Source organism: Hoplias malabaricus, chromosome 4 (genome assembly GCF_029633855.1).
Source record: "Hoplias malabaricus isolate fHopMal1 chromosome 4, fHopMal1.hap1, whole genome shotgun sequence".
In the NCBI taxonomy this organism is placed as follows: Eukaryota; Metazoa; Chordata; class Actinopteri; order Characiformes; family Erythrinidae; genus Hoplias; species Hoplias malabaricus.
In genome coordinates this window covers 56,105,827-56,121,470 of record NC_089803.1, presented here as the reverse complement: position 1 = coordinate 56,121,470, position 15,644 = coordinate 56,105,827, and the positions used below count along the sequence as shown (strand labels likewise).

Sequence of the window (15,644 nt, the reverse complement as noted above, 5' to 3'; positions counted from 1 at the left end):
TTTAAACATTTCAACCACTGAATATGCAGACATTTTAACAACCTTATTTTTCACCTTTTCAACCTACTGTTTCACAATATCTGAAGACAAACCTTGAAAAAACACACACACATTCGCAAAAACACACAAATACACTAATAGGGAACCGTTGGAGCTTATCCACATTTTTTTCTTCAACCTTGAGTCAGCCCTGCAGACATCCGGCATGGATTTTGTCCTTTTTTTATGATTTAATGTAAATATTGACCCATGTGCTTCTTGGGGATCAGGCTTAAAAACGAGGAAATGTACTCGTAGCACTTGAGGAATGCTCAGAAACATCACATGATGGCACTGTTTCCTTTTTTCCTCTCCCAGCCCCCTCGGCTGCAGCAACAGGGTATGTTTTATGTAGGCTGAGTGCACTTGAAAAGGCAGGAACTTCAAGAGTGCCAGGGGCTCCTCAGCCCATGTCCCAGGGCAAGCGCCTCTAAATGCACCCAGCGTGGAAGCACAATGCTGGGCACAGGAGGCGCAAAATCAAGGCTCATCCACTACCTCCAGTTTGTTAAAGTGCCTCTGAGAAGTCAAAGATTAAAGGCAGGGCTTGGAAATTGCTGTGAAATCGGTTTTCTTGCGTCGTAGTTTACATTTATTTAAATGAGTCACTTGTCTATTTGTACTGCTTTAACAGGCTCTGCATAATTTGAACTATTACAAAAGGTGGAAGACTACTTGAGCAAAATACCGTATGCCTTAGGATGTTTATCCAGATTTCACTTGTGTTGTTTGATGACACTGGATAATTGTTTTCCAAGCAGTGGGTTATTCATAATCACAACACACCGTATCAGCAAAGCACATAGTGTATACTGTAATTACACTGCTGAAGTAGGCAAAATACAGAAGCTTGGTGTGCCCCATATTGCTTCTCAGCCTGGTCCGTTTTAGAATTCCACTGTTAATTTTCTGCACACATATTTTTACAACAGGAATTCTGTGGTTATTCACCCGGTTAAATTAATTAAATCAGATTCCTCTGATGCTGCCAGGCGTTCTGATGATAATTGCATCAACACGCCGAAGCATAATAGGGCTGAAAGTGTTTCTAAGGTGACAGTTCATTTCTGAATCCACTGCTCCAGCAGTAAGAAAGCTCACAGTTGGAAGGGCCTCTACTTGCCTGGACTGCAGCATCTGTGCACTGTATAACGCACTGGCAGATTCAATTAAGAACTAGCAGTCAGAATCATTTTATTAATAACTAAGCGTTTCCAGTATTAGTCCTGCCAAATGCTGGAGCTAATTTTATTTTATTTATTCTTTTATTGTGCTCAGTGTATGAACTTAAACAAGTCCAGCTCCCTTTTTACTCAAAGGAGTAAAGACACGCCACCATTGTAGATTGTACTTTATGTGAGACAAAACAGCAGTGTGAAATATTGCCGCAGTTATGTTTCAATGCAGCACTAATCATAAATAAAGGTGGGAGTGTAATTGAGTGGCGTGCATAGGGGAGGCTGAGGAGGGATGAAAAATGGAGCGCTGTATACTGGTAAATAGATAATCACACAAAAGTAATTGAGGTTTTCAAACCCCAATCTACTCTGCCAGCGTGAGCTCGTTTGCATGTTAATCACGAAAGCGATTTCCTTCATCACAAGGAAGTCCGCACTCTTTCATAACCAGCTTTTAATTGCATTTAAAATGTCACAGAGGTGGAACATGTGTAATTTAGCCATAACTGTGTCCAAATTAATGGCCTCAGCACAGACATTCCATTCAATGGGCCTAGATGAGTCAGGCAGTTTGGTATTTTTATGATTTTATTTCTTAATTCATTTATCGGGAATGCAGCAGGCAGCGAATCACACGTCGTGCGTCTCTCTTTCTTTCGTACAGGTGTGGTTCTTTAGAGGATTCACTGAACTTTAAAGTCAAGAGAATGTTTAGTCTGTTGTAGGGAACATATGCACGTACTGTAAAGGTTGAAGATTGTGAAACGTTGAGTAACGATTGTCTGTACATTAACAAGGGGAAAATGGAAGAGATTAAAGGAGGGTGAAAAAGTCAACTGACTAGATTTAAAGAATAAAAAAAAAGTTTATTTTCTTTCATCACCAGGTGTTCTTGCACATATAAATTACTGGGATGATGTTTCCATAACACTGCTTAGGGCACTCCAGAGAGCCAAACCTGCAAAACAGACCTATTTAATTTTTCATGGAGGAGGACCATCAGGAGCAATAAGCCAATATTCTTCTTCCCGTTTTCCAGATGCTTTCTTGAGCCCTGCATCTTTCCAAACCCCAGCCTTTACTTTTTTCCCCACGTTTTTCAGGAAAAAAAAAAGCAGTTCTGCCGAGACCCACATGAAAGGGGAGAACTGTTGAAATGTTAATTTTACCATCTGCTGTTGAGGCCTGCTACCTTTGTGTGTGTGTGTGTGTGTGCGTGTGCGCGTGTGTGTTGGTGGGTGTGTGCATGTGTGTATGTGTGTTTTCTCTGCCTCTCTCTTCTTAAATTCCCAGTGGTTCTGTTCTGTTTTATGAATGTGCTGGTATTTTGGTTGTTTGAAGTTTTGGATCAGGGAGCTGGAGAGTCAGACTTGGAAGAGCAGAATGCCACGAGTAGTGACACGACGATTAGCCTGGCATCATAGCCCTGTTAGTGCCTGTCCCTCTCCCACTCCCACCACACTACCGTCTGTCCCTCGCACTTACTGTTTGTTCTGTTTCCCAGACCCTCCCAGACTCTCCAGCACTCCCACACATACTTAGAGCTGCACACCACTCGGCTAAACCCTCCTCCTCCCTTGTTTCTGTTGAGCTGTAGATTCAGTAGCACAATTCGTTTAATATGTATCTCAGAAACAGATTATATTAAAGTCTACACCGATAAAGTTAATGAATCCATACTTCCTGACTACTTGCATTATTTAATAAAATAACTCTAACAAAGCTTGTTTTGACTGAACAGTTTTTTTTATCTTATAGTAAGCTGACATTTCTTTTTACATTAAGGAAAGCTAATACTTTTGAATAACAATTCATGTTCAAAATACATACAGAATAAAGGGTCTGTGAGCATTCGTATTACAGTAAAAACAAATAAACCAGTGAACAGTGTTAGTGTAACCTGTTCTAGTATGTAGTTACCATCAAAGGCATTGTTTGGTTTACCAATCTCTTGTGTAGCTAAAAGAATGGACACTTCAATAGCTCTAATGCTCCAGGACAACCCAGGTTACTAATGCTCACGTACTGTTTATAAACACATTGGCTGACCTTTGCACTGTAGGTTATGTTGTATTTAACATATCAATATGTTCAAAAACAAGCAGCAGTGGTGTGGATGATATACCTTTCAATGCTAGCTATAGTATACATTTTAAAATATTATTCTTTTGATTGAGTTAACGCCATAAAATTCTCCTTTCTGAATTGTTCTTTATCTCCAAAAGGATGTGGCCTCTTCGTCCATTAGTCTAACATAAGAAATAAACAAACGAAAGAATTCCGCATTAGAATCTCAGATTCCTTCCGAGCGATTTTCTCCTCGTTCTAGCCTAAGATGTCACTTTTTTTCAGTCTTTTAACCACTTTTTTTTTTTATCTGGTCTGCTAGTGAGGCGCTGGCCAAATGGACAGATTCCATTGTGAGATTTGATAGTTGGCAATTAGGCTGAGACATCCTGTAACGCGACTGTGTGCAGAGTTGCAGAGCGTTTGCCTTGGCTGGGATCTGATTGTTTAGTCTGCTCTCATTGTGAACCCGCACTGTTTCTGAGTAGCAGTTGACGGTTGTTTGCAAAGTGCTGGGGAAAATGTGAGAGGCCACTGCTTGCCTCTATTTATTTATTTTTCTCTGTCCTTGGGACTGGAATCTGATTTGTGTTCATGTTGCCCGATTCCTTTGGAGCATATTTGTCTTTTGTAAATGCGGCTGCTGAAACGTAGACTTTGCATGACCTCACCGTGCAGCCTGTATTTCATTAATGACCAGCGCTGTGGTTTGGGGAGAAGAATATTTTTCATATGACACCGCCTTGCATTAGTGCAGAGCAGCAGCTGCAGAAAGCCCAAAAGGAGCCAATTTTGTGGCTTTGAAAGGTGTGAAAAGTTCAGCTCCCCATAGCAAGATCCTTGCATTTATAATTTGTGTATGTGAATGTGTGTCTTTAATCAGAACTACTGTAGACTCGTTAAAAAAAGGAGAAAGAAGTCACCTGCTAATGAAACATTGGCCTTTTATTCTTATGGCAGCTCATCAAGAAAAATTAGACAATGGCCCATATAACAGTACGGCACAATGACATTCAGGTTTTTCCTGCTGAGCACTTCTGAATGTTGTAAACGTTGTTAACATGTAGACAGTAACCGCAGTTCAGTCTGAAAAAGCAGTGCGCGAGGACATTAGTTGTGCTGACTCATGCTTGTGTTTGCTTGTACTAACAAGTTCATATTTGATTCTTTTCCAATTGTTTGTCTCTTTATAAACAGTCCTTAACCGAGTGGTGTGCAGGCACAGTATCTTCTATACATCACCCAAAGTAAAAGGGAGTGTACTACTGAAGGCATGCCTTGCTACTTGCAGGGTATTGAATGTCCTAAAGGAAAGCCCAGAATTGTCCAGGCCAAACAAAAGAACCCTGTTCAAGCCCCTCTCCTGCTGTTCCACTCTCCATCTGATGAGATCCTGTCATGGTCACTAAATGCAAGTAGCAAAGGCATCATGTTTTTCTAACCCAAGATATGTCACACATATTTCTGCGGTCATCCTGGATATTTATTAGAGGTCTGTTTGTATGCTGGCATTCAGAGTTCCGTTGTTAGTTTAAAGCTTCAGTCGGAGCAGTGGGGAAGATGGAGGCTGGCCATCGAGCCTCAGTGAATCTGAACAAAGGAGGGATTACCTAATAGTCCAACTATGTATTTGAAGTCGAGTCTTCTGTTTGTTTGGGGAGGTGGATGGTGTATGTGCTTTTAGATGGCCCGGCAGCAGCTGTTGGGCACTTTTTAAACTGTCAGGAACATCCTTTTTTTTCCCATCACCCTTTTGGAAAAGATTGGGAAAAAAAGTGTGTGTTGAAGTCTTAAGTGGAATAATGTAAAAAAAAAAAAAGTCGTAGGTGTCTGGTAGTGGGAATAAGCAGTGTAGCCATGGAGTGTGATTGAGTTTGGATGTGAAAATTGAAATTGCCCACAGTTATAACTTTCACAACTTTCTCAGAGGCTGCCATGGGCTCCAGGGGGATGATCCCTGCTTTACATGATTTACATGATATATATGAGTGGCTCAGAGTTCAGGACTGTACCAGTGACTACACACTGACTACAACACAATATCAGCTGAAGAAAGTCTGTTAGCTACAAGTCAGTGTACTAAAGAGAAAGACCCAAAAGACCCAGAGTTCCATGTGACGTGAATGTGGAAGCTCCAGTTTTCATCATTGACATTACTAGGCTTAGATCAACTTTTTTAAAAGTTCTTTAACCTGACTAAAGAATCCAAAATCAAATCAAATCAAATTTATTTATATAGCGCTTTTCACAACAGATGTTGTCACAAAGCAGCTTCACAGAATTCCAGTAAGACAAAGATTTGACATGAAATGTAAAAACAAATGTAAAACCCTCAAGTGAGCAAGCCAGGGGCAACAGTGGCAAGGAAAAACTCCCCCAGCTGAGGAAGAAACCTTGGGAGGAACCAAGGCTCACAAGGGGTGACCCATCCTCCTCTGGTCAATCTACTGGTGATGATAGTTAGTAGTCCATGTTCAGTGTAGAAATACATAAAATACATTTCAGAAGCAATTTTCTTTCCTCTCTTCTTTTCTCTTTCTTTTCTTTCAAAAGATTTGAAGTAGTTTTCGTTTGTCCGTTGTTTGCTAGTTTTAATTGCTTGTTGTTGAAATAGGATCTGGGTTTTTGTGTAAATGCTAGAGCTTTCAAGTCCTACACCTTTTTCGTTTGGTATAAACAATTACAGTTTCCGCTAGTCCAGAAATTAATGGAAGCCATTTGTGTTGGGGAAAATTTGTACGTTCATTCCTGTTTTCAGTGTCACCAAAGACTGCATTTCTGCGCTTAAATTATAGAACATGGGCTGCTTTTAAGGTAGTGCAGCAGCAAACTGATAAGTGGCTCATTTCACTTTCTAAACCCTTTTTATTGGAACTGTAATAACTGCTGTATTATAATTTCTAATGTATTCCTGCGTTTGCTAATGCCCTTCAATATAGCTGACTGCCGTGGCTAAAATGCGGTCTGAATTTTATTGTGGCTACCTTTTCAAAGACAAATCAATTACATGTTTTTGGTAATGCACCGCAATTCTGCTGTCAATCCGTTTATGGGCGGCCGAACGGACGAGGTAGAATGAGAGAGGGAGAAAAGAGGTGCGTACACTGTTGCCCCCCACAGAATAAAAGTGTTTTTTTGTTTGTGCGGTATGTCATCAGTAGTCCCCAATCAAGTGCATGTATTCTATAACCACTGCAGCCTGAACCAGAGGCCTTTGAACCAGTGGCAGTGCTATTACGCTCGTGTCTACCTGATGGAATACAGACTTTTCACCCGCTGTCCGACTCGGAATATCATTAAAGCAATTGTCGCAAAAAAGTTTCCCTCCAACTCGGCGGTGAAAGAGTTCGCCGCCTCGGCCAAATTGCAGAGCACAAGACTGGAGAAGGATATCGGTGGGGGAAATCTTCGGGAAGTAAAAATTGCCACTTGCATACTGTCTTTGACCGTGGTGCAAAAGCTTAACCACTCCTGAGGAACATGTGCCGTTTAGGAAGATATAAAGGAGTGATTTTATTACCCGGTACATCTCCCCTCAGAAGCGATTTCATTTCTCCTTTCAGACTCCACAGGAGCCTTTATTTGATCTCATATTCCTGAGTTTAACTGCCTCAAACCAGCCAGCCTCAGTTTATTTTCATTTGGAAAACACATTTTCTGTTCACCTCAAGAGGAGGTGAAGGTGGTGCGGAGGGGGGCTGCCAAGCTCTGTATCGAATGTAAATGTCTTCTTTGAGCCACTTTTCACTCTGGATTATTGGATCCCAAACTTCTCATTCCCCTCCCACCTGGACCAGTGAGAGACGCGTGCGGCTGGCGTCGGCGTTCGCCACACTCACTGCGGAGAAGGCCAAGGCATAGTCTCTCTTTTTTTCCTCCTGTAAGGCCATCACATTCATGAGAGGCTCCTGCTTTTTACACACTGTGTAGCATTTTTTTTCTCTCTCTGGGTTTTGATTGGTAGTGGAAATTATTGCAGTTCCTCAATTTACATGGACCTCTCAGTTTAAACCATTTCAACTTACAATCCTGGCTCCTCTGCTTTTTCTAAGGCACGTGTCTGTGTACAGTGTATACAGTTTATATAGTGGATTAGACTAAAGACAACACATAAACATATGGCCTTTGCGGTAACCTCATGCATAAGTCATTCCACTGGGTTAGTGGGCGATTTGGAAGGATTTGATTAATCAAGCTGTCTCCAATTTTTCTTTTTTTCCTTTTTCAGTTAAATTTTATTGTTAAACAGTAAATAGTGTTTACACAAAACTTTACAGAGTGAGCAAGCCGATGCAACAATGACAAGAAAAACTCCCTCGGAGCATAAGAAAGAAACCTTGAGAGGAAACCGCACTCGAAATGGGAACCCATCCTCCAAAGCAAAACAATCAAAGAGCAGTGTATAAACAATGGCAGTGGATAAACATAGACCAGTACAGATGAAACCTATAGAGTTAATGCTTCTTTTGTACTTGTTTTGTAGCAGTGATATTCAGAAAGAAATAGGTAGGTACTTGTTAGCTAATAAAGCTAAATTGATTGTAGTAATGATAAACTTTTTCTTGCTAAATATTCAAAGTAAAGCTAAATTTGTAGTGCGACATTTTGATAAACTACTGCTTATAAAAACAAAAATTTAAAAAACCCCAAAATGATCAGTGTTGCTGCTGGTCTACTGCTTGTAGGATCACTGTAAGACAAGAAAACAGCCATTCAGTAGGTCGCTGAAGTGCATCAACTTGGAGCAACCATGTTACAGACAACAGAACGATGTGCCTGAAGATGATGTGTAAAGTCAAGAGGAAATTTAGATAAAAATTTTACGAGATTAAATGTAAAAAAACCCGCATCAAATTCATTTATGATTTGTTTTTTGTTAGAAATACGTTGATTAAACATTTCCTTTCTGTTCCTCTGTCTGGTGTTTATTAAAATTCATAGGTGGTATTAGTATGGCAAAAAGTAGAATACACTTTTTTATCATTTCATTGTCATTTTTACTGTTTATTCTTTTTAAAAATTTTAGTGAATAATTCCTACAATTCTTAAAATGTAGATTTTTAAACATTATTTACATTTTACATAGATTAGTATGCCACAGTCTTCTTTGAAGTTCAAAATAATACACAGACATAAGTTTTTCTATTAAAAAAAGAACATCAACAGTTTTCAATAAAAAAAATGACATGGAAATAGGTGCAGACGAATATGAATGCTTTTAGTTTGCCCCCTTTTTACCCTGTTCTTCAAAGTCAGGACCCCCCCCCCCCTCCCGGTGGATCGGTGGATCGGTGGATCATACTTAGTGCTGCTGCTGATGTGACAGTGTTTGTTGTGGTGGTAGCCTTAGAGAATAGTCCACCAACCATAAATATAACGCCAACCACGTCCCGTGAACATTGATGCAGGACTAGAGAACAACCAACAGATGAGCTACCATCTCAGACTTTGTGTCTACAATGTGCTCCAGTGAGGTAGGTGTGTCTAACAGAGTGGACTGTGAGTGGTCGGTGTCTAAAAACTCAAACAGCACTGCTGTGAGGGATCAACTTGTATCAGTGCATCCCACAAATACACACCACCACAACCGCCACACCAGTGTCACTGCAGCGCTGAGAACTTTCCGCCACCCAGGTCATACCTGGTCTGTGGTGGATCAGTTGGGGTCCTGATTATTTAAGAACAGGAGGAAAGATAGAAAACAAAGTATGCAGAGCAACACGTGTACTAAAGTCTGTAATTGTAGAATTACACAATACTCCTGTATGGTCAGTGGAGCTGAGAGAATGGACAGTGAGTGTAGAAACAAAGTTGATCAGTGTATAAACTCACACACACATGAGCTGTCTACCTGTCGTGGAATTTTATTTATTTATTTATTTATTTGATTATTATTTTTAGTCAGTCATTTTAGATTAGTTTTGATTGTCACACAGCCACTGATTATAAATGCTCCAATGAAGAAATGCTCCAAGTTGTAGAAGTTTACTTAGCTAACGTCATGCGGTGGAAATGTTATAGTTGGCGAATTCCAGCAAAATTGGAGTTTACGTAATTAGTTTTGTGAACAGTAAAACAGCCCATGGATCTTGCGCAGAATCATAGTGAAAGTATTTTTCTGTTATTTATTTCTAATGTATAATGTGTGTAATGGAATGGTGATTAAGCTGCCATTAAAAAAATATAATAAATGTATAAATATAATCGAAAATGCTTGTTGTAAAGATATAGAAATGCTTTCTTAAAATACTCTTTGTAGATTTGACCCACTTGCACCACTTTCCATTTCCCTTGAAGCCTATAACGACCTTTGCCCCACTGTGCAATGAATGTGCACTTGCGTGTCTGTTAACTGCCCATCCTCCATGCATACAACACCTATATCTGCCCTAAGTTCTGTTCGATGACAGCACCGTGAAAAAATTCTGCAGATTTTGGGGACCGGAACACCTCCCCAGACAACCCCCACACCCCCACCCCCACCACCCCACCCTCTCACTCCCTCTCCCTTTCTCTCTATGGGTAGCCTCCACTGGGCTCAGTTCCATGCAGTGAATTACCTCCAGATGTAATTCCTTCCCCCGCCCTTTGCCGAATTAGTGGCTAGTAAAAATTAGGTTTAAATTAGGAGCGGCATGGAGAACGGTTAAGTTTGAAATTTCCATATAATGAGTTTATTATTCTTTGGTGGGATGCCATTTTCCTGAATTAATTTTCTTTCTCTCTTACTTTTTTCAGTTTAATTTGTGTCTGTTTGAATAGACTTAAACTGCTGAATGGACGAGGTTAATGGTAGTACTGAGCCCTGATGTAATGTGAGAGTATGCTGGATTCTCTCTCTCTCTCTCTCTCTCTCTCTCTCTCTCTCTCTCTCTCTCTGTCTGTCTTGAACTTAATTTGAGTGAATCACATGTCAGCAGCACAAGTATGTTATTTCAAGTCTCTGACGTTGTCTTGGTCATTGTTTTTCTTTTTTTTCCTCCATCTCTTTTGTTCTATTTATTTAAGAGTTCTCAGCCACTCAAAATGGATGAGCGTGTTTGGAGTATTCTTTTATTTTATTGTTTTTATTTGTCATCGTGCCGAACGTGTCGAGTGGTTGTTATACAGTCTTCATCGCATATCCTTTCATCTGATTACAAGTTTGGCAGCCATGAGCATATCAAGTCCTGTCACCTACGTTTTCCCCCAATGTGAATCTAATACAAATTGCAGCCTTTACAATATGATAATATCTTGTGTGTGAAAAGGGAAGTAGGCTGTCATGCAGCATGCTTTCATCTCGCTCCAATCTGCCGCATAATAGGTAAACTGCTGTGAGGTGTACTTGCTTGTATAAATTTACCCACACAGTCAAGTCTTTGATTTCATCAACTCGCCTAATTCAAATGCGCTTTTGAAGAAACCCACATTTTAAGGGAAGGTGCAGAAGAGCCAATTTAACCTGGAGTGTCTGTCGCGTTCGCCGGGGCTTTCTGTTTGAAGTGGCCGGTCAGCTTGAACTGTCTGACTTCTATCATTTCTATCTCTTTTATTTCTCTGCTGTAATGTATACTTCAATTCTCCCTGCAGCTGCTGGAGTGGTGCAGGTATCATTAAGCACGAAAGAGCGAGAAAGAGAAAAAGATGGAGAGAGAAAGCAGGCACTGCTGAGTGCTGTATGTGGTTCCCGCTCATGCATGTTGATATTCCAGCCCTTACGAATGTGTGCTGGTTTATTTTCAATAGGCACTGAATCAGGGCCCTTCCCTGGAGCTGCTTACTCGGCCTGTTGATATTGAGTCGAGCAAACACTCACTCGGGGATGTCCTGTTGGGCGGCCGGCCAGAGTCACAAATGGAAGTCACATGTGCGAACTCCTGTGCAGGGGATCCTGCGAGGCGAGCGGAGAGGAGCAGGCCCTGGCTCCGCAGGAGGCCTCCTCACACTCGTGCCCACCGGCCTTAATTAGCGTTTTAGCGCCGCAGCTTATTTACCCGCCTGGATAGCGGCTTATTTTGATGTGCATTGTGTCTGTCTTGAGATTTGTCCCTTGCTCCTGTGCTCCAGGCTTGTTACTTTCCAGATTAATGTTAAAGATTAAGTATACACACGCTTACTGTGCATATTGTTGAGCTCCTCCCACACACCCCCCCCCACCCTTGTCTGCTGAAATATATATGCAAATATATTTGGACACTATCATTATAGGCTACTTAATAGGGATTTCATTAAGGCTATGCCATGCAAGGCAAAGGCAAGTTGCCATGGATACTCCAGAGCTTAAGTACAGTATATTGTGATGTTTAGCTCTCCCTTATATCACCACTCTGTTCTAATGGTCCATTTCAGGCTACGATGATGTACAATGAAGAACATCATTAAGCTGAAGATTCGCTGGTCCTATTAGTTTGTTATTAATCTTTTTTTTTTTTTTTCACAAGTGCATGGACCTCTGCACAAAGGCACTATTTATGGACATGTCCACCCATGCAGCATAATTAGACAAACATAGTCGCACCTTGGAAATGGTCTGAGCGCTTAAGCAGGAATACCAGCGCCACAGAAGTGGGAGTTTTTGCGTGTTTGAACCACAAAACACTATTCATTGCAGTGGCATGTTTATATAACTGCTGGGATTTATAGATAAAGGTTGGACTTGGTACTTTCTCTGGTGAGGATTTGCCATACAAACAGAAAGGAAGCATAGTTGGTGGTTGTCTTGGTTTTGGCTTTCACTGAGCTGTTTTAGCAATTATGTGATTTTTAGTCATTTGCTAAATCTGTCATAATAAGCTTATGCTCACCATTGGGATCACATTTAAGCAATTATAGTATTGGTCCCCACATATATGACCTCTGATGCACAAGATCTCTCTGTGATGATGCTGATAGTGTTTGCTTAGACTGAACTTAGTGTGGTTAGCGGCTGAGTTATATTTGAATTTGCTTTGTTCAAATGTCACATTCTATTGAAAACCCATACATGTGCAAATAAAGGCAGGTCTATGGACGGGAAGACAGACAGCAACACACCGGTGGGTTTATTAGGGCAATGTTTACAAGTGCCGTGTGCATACTGCTAGGCTCGGACATGGGCCGCGGAGGGGAGGCCGGGAGGTGGAGGGAGACCGGGAGGTGGAGATGAACTCAAGTGGATAACTCTTCTACCAGAGAGAACAGCTTTGATGCTTGTGGCAATTCGGTGAGGCCTGAAACGCATCACGTTCTCAATGACTGCACACGCACTAAGTTACATGGCCTTGCTCTGCTGAAGAACCGTCAATTCATCTGCTTTTCACCATGTACGCTATACCATTAAATCTATGATAATTGTTAACACACCATTGCTTTCTGCACTGCTGTGCATATGACTCTTGCTCTAAGTGATCATTTTGAGCGTGTGAGTGTTTGCAGGGCTGTGTGATTGGTACTGTAAGACAGGCCGGTGGCATTGGGCTCAGGGAGGCCACCTCACCCCTCATGAAGGAGCGACAAAGATGGAGATGGGCTCTTGACATCGTCTGCTGGCTTGGGGCAGCACGTTTTTGTGTCTGCTTTAATTGAAAATGAATCATTAGAGGGGGTTGCTATGGAAATGATGCCATTGCTTGGAGACGGAAAGCTCCATTGGCGTGGCGGTGACCACCACGGGCGCGAGGAACACTACCACAACACCCCCCCCCCCCTTCAAACACATACACCCACCCACCCACCAGCCGCAAGCTTTCTTCCGCCACCTCTCAAGTGCCGCTGCTGGGATTGCTTGTCCTCATTGACCTTGGTGGTCCAAAGCTCTGCAAAATGAAGAATAAAAGAGGGGGAAAAATGAAAGCAAGGAGAAAATGAACACTGCACATACATGAGAGAGCAAGGAGGACTGTAGGAGAGGGCCTAGATTAGCTGGAAGAGTCTTTTATTATTTATGAAATTCTAGTTATACTAACATCAATTTCTAATATCCATCAGCAGCTGCCATCTGATGTGGCAACCTTTGCTCTGCTTTGTTTTGGGTTTAGTTTTTATTTTACACTTCTTGGCCTCAGATCAACAGCTCTAATGATATCATACTGGTAAAATATGCTCCAGTTCAGCCGGTAGATAATACACTATTCAGAGCCTGTTAAATCATGCCAGAAAAGTGCTCGAAGCAGAGAAGTGGTCTTGTGCAGCGTTGGAGGCAAGATCTTTAACTAAATAAATCTGTCATGCCTGCCTTGGGTGGATCTCACAAAACATGAAAGTTCTTGCTCACCACGTTCTCTTAAGTGTTTTTTTTTTTTTGTGTGTGTGTGTGTATGTGTGTGTGGGTGTACGAGATGAGTGTGTTAGCTTGACAGTGTGTGCACATGTAAGAGAGATTATTGATTCCGTGAGTGGGCTGGGTCTATGTTTTTATGTCATTTCTATATAAATCATAGCTTCAATGCCAATATTTGGATCCATCTAAACCATTTTCACTGCTGTTTTTTTTCTGTTTTCACACTCTACACGCAAACACACTTTCTGAGTTTCCCATTTATAAACAGCTGGCTATGTCATTCTTCTTCTCCAGTTGTGTGTACACACATACCCAGCCAGACAAGCTTCACTCTCTTCAATCTCCCAAGTCCATGTGGTGGAGGGAGCTGGTAGCAGATGGACTTGGGTTTTTTTTGCATCTGCTGTGTGCAGACCGGCCTTTGTACTCCACTCCTGGGGGAGAGCGAGGGCTTTCTTCTCTGCAAGTAGATTCCTGTCTGTTGGAGCGACTAGGAAAAACATCTGTGGCATGCAAGGGGGAGAGGGTGGGGTGGGGTTGGGGTGGTGGGGGGGGTGAGCAGAATTGACAAAAGGGTTGACAAACACCATTAGCTGAAGATGTTCCATGTCATCGCTAGTGTGTACTGTTTACAGTACAGCACATATGTCAATACATCACTGTGATGGCTGCCTGGCAGAAACCCCCTGCTCTGCGGTTCTAATTAAGGTTACTAAATGGAGGAATTTGTGTCTTAAAAAGACTGAAGCTTGATTAACATCTGTTAAGACAAATTTGCCTTTGTGAAGTGGTTTCCAATCTGTATCTGACGCAAGGAAAAAGCTGTGAAAAAGATTGTCTGGTTTGCGTTTTCACTTCTCCTCCTCCTCCTTCTCCTTCTCCTTCCCCTCGACTCACATATTTCATCCCTAAGTTTTACTTAGTTTCTTTCTTTCTTTCTATTTTGGCTTTCAGCACGTGTGCCCTAATAAGTGAGCAGCGTTCATATAGATCTGAGCTGGAGGAAGGCACTCGCACATTCTCCACGTGGATTATGTTTTTAGCTCATCTTTTATTTTTGTATTTTTTTATTTATTTTAGTTCTGCATTATTTTAATTTAGAAAAAAAGTATAAGTATAAAAGTGAAGAGCAGTAAACTTTATCTCGCTTTGACTGCTATACTGTGTATGTATCTACTTACCTTCACTACAGAAAGAAAGAAAAAAAAAAACAGAAGAAAAAAAAAAGTCTGGTGAGCCCCTTCCCCTTGCCTCCCCACCACACACACACACACTCCCACTCCACACACCAACTACCAATACTCCAGCCCCCCAGCACACTCCCCCCCCACCCCCCACCCCCTCACCAACCCCATCATATTGCTTGATTTTTTTGTGTACGATTAGTTCTGGCGTGCCAAAACAATCAGAGAGGCTGAGGTGATTTGGTTTTAATTACGCTCGTAAGTAGAATGCAGCGGCTGCAGGACGTGATCGAGCAGAGGATACTCTGGCTGTCGCGTAAATACCGCTGTAAATAGTTTTTTGATGATGGCTTTGACAGTGAGCGTCAGCTAGTTTTTTTTTTTCCCTCACCTTCACTCCCCCCCCTTTTTCTATTTTTTCTCACTCTTTCTGATGCTGTTGCCTACCGGTGGCATGCTTTTCCCTCATTTTGATTCATATTAATGCTTCAAGGCTTCTAAGAATATCTTCAAATGACTCTACCTTTGGGGAGCGGGATTCTCTGTCATTGTTTAAAAGGTAGGTTACTTTTCTCTCTGTCTTTCTGACAGTTTCTGAGCGCTGATGTGTTTGTACATTGCTCTGAGGCATATTTAAACTAGGTGGCATTCTGATTATTTTTTTATTCATTTGTGTGTGTGTGTGTGTTTTAAAGCTACATTGTTCCCTGGCAGTTAAACACAAGAGGTTGCTAATTGTTGTTTAGGAGAGCAGCGCTCCAGCACTGGTTTCTCTGAGGACGCTACCGGCTGCTGGTTTTTCCCCCCGACTAGATTTCTCACATTCAAACACAAGCAGGCAGGCAGACGAGGCTAGAATAAAAGCAAGCATACGTACCTTTCAGTGGGAGCTTTAAAGGAAGCCCCATCCTTTGTTAAGTCCCTGCAGCTGGAGTC

At 41.6% G+C, this 15,644-nt stretch overlaps 1 protein-coding gene across 4 annotated transcripts in view; it reads left to right on the top strand.

Annotated features, from left to right (window-relative positions):
- Positions 1 to 15,644, top strand: part of foxp2 (forkhead box P2) — a 110,710-nt gene that overhangs the window by 20,042 nt on the left and 75,024 nt on the right. The window contains exon 1 of one of the 4 annotated variants that reach the window (XM_066667350.1): positions 15,206 to 15,267. The exons of the other annotated variants lie outside the window; for them this stretch is intronic. The gene's annotated coding sequence lies outside the window, so the exon portion shown is untranslated. Of the gene's footprint in view, positions 1 to 15,205; positions 15,268 to 15,644 lie in introns of those variants that run through there. 4 annotated transcript variants of the gene reach the window in all.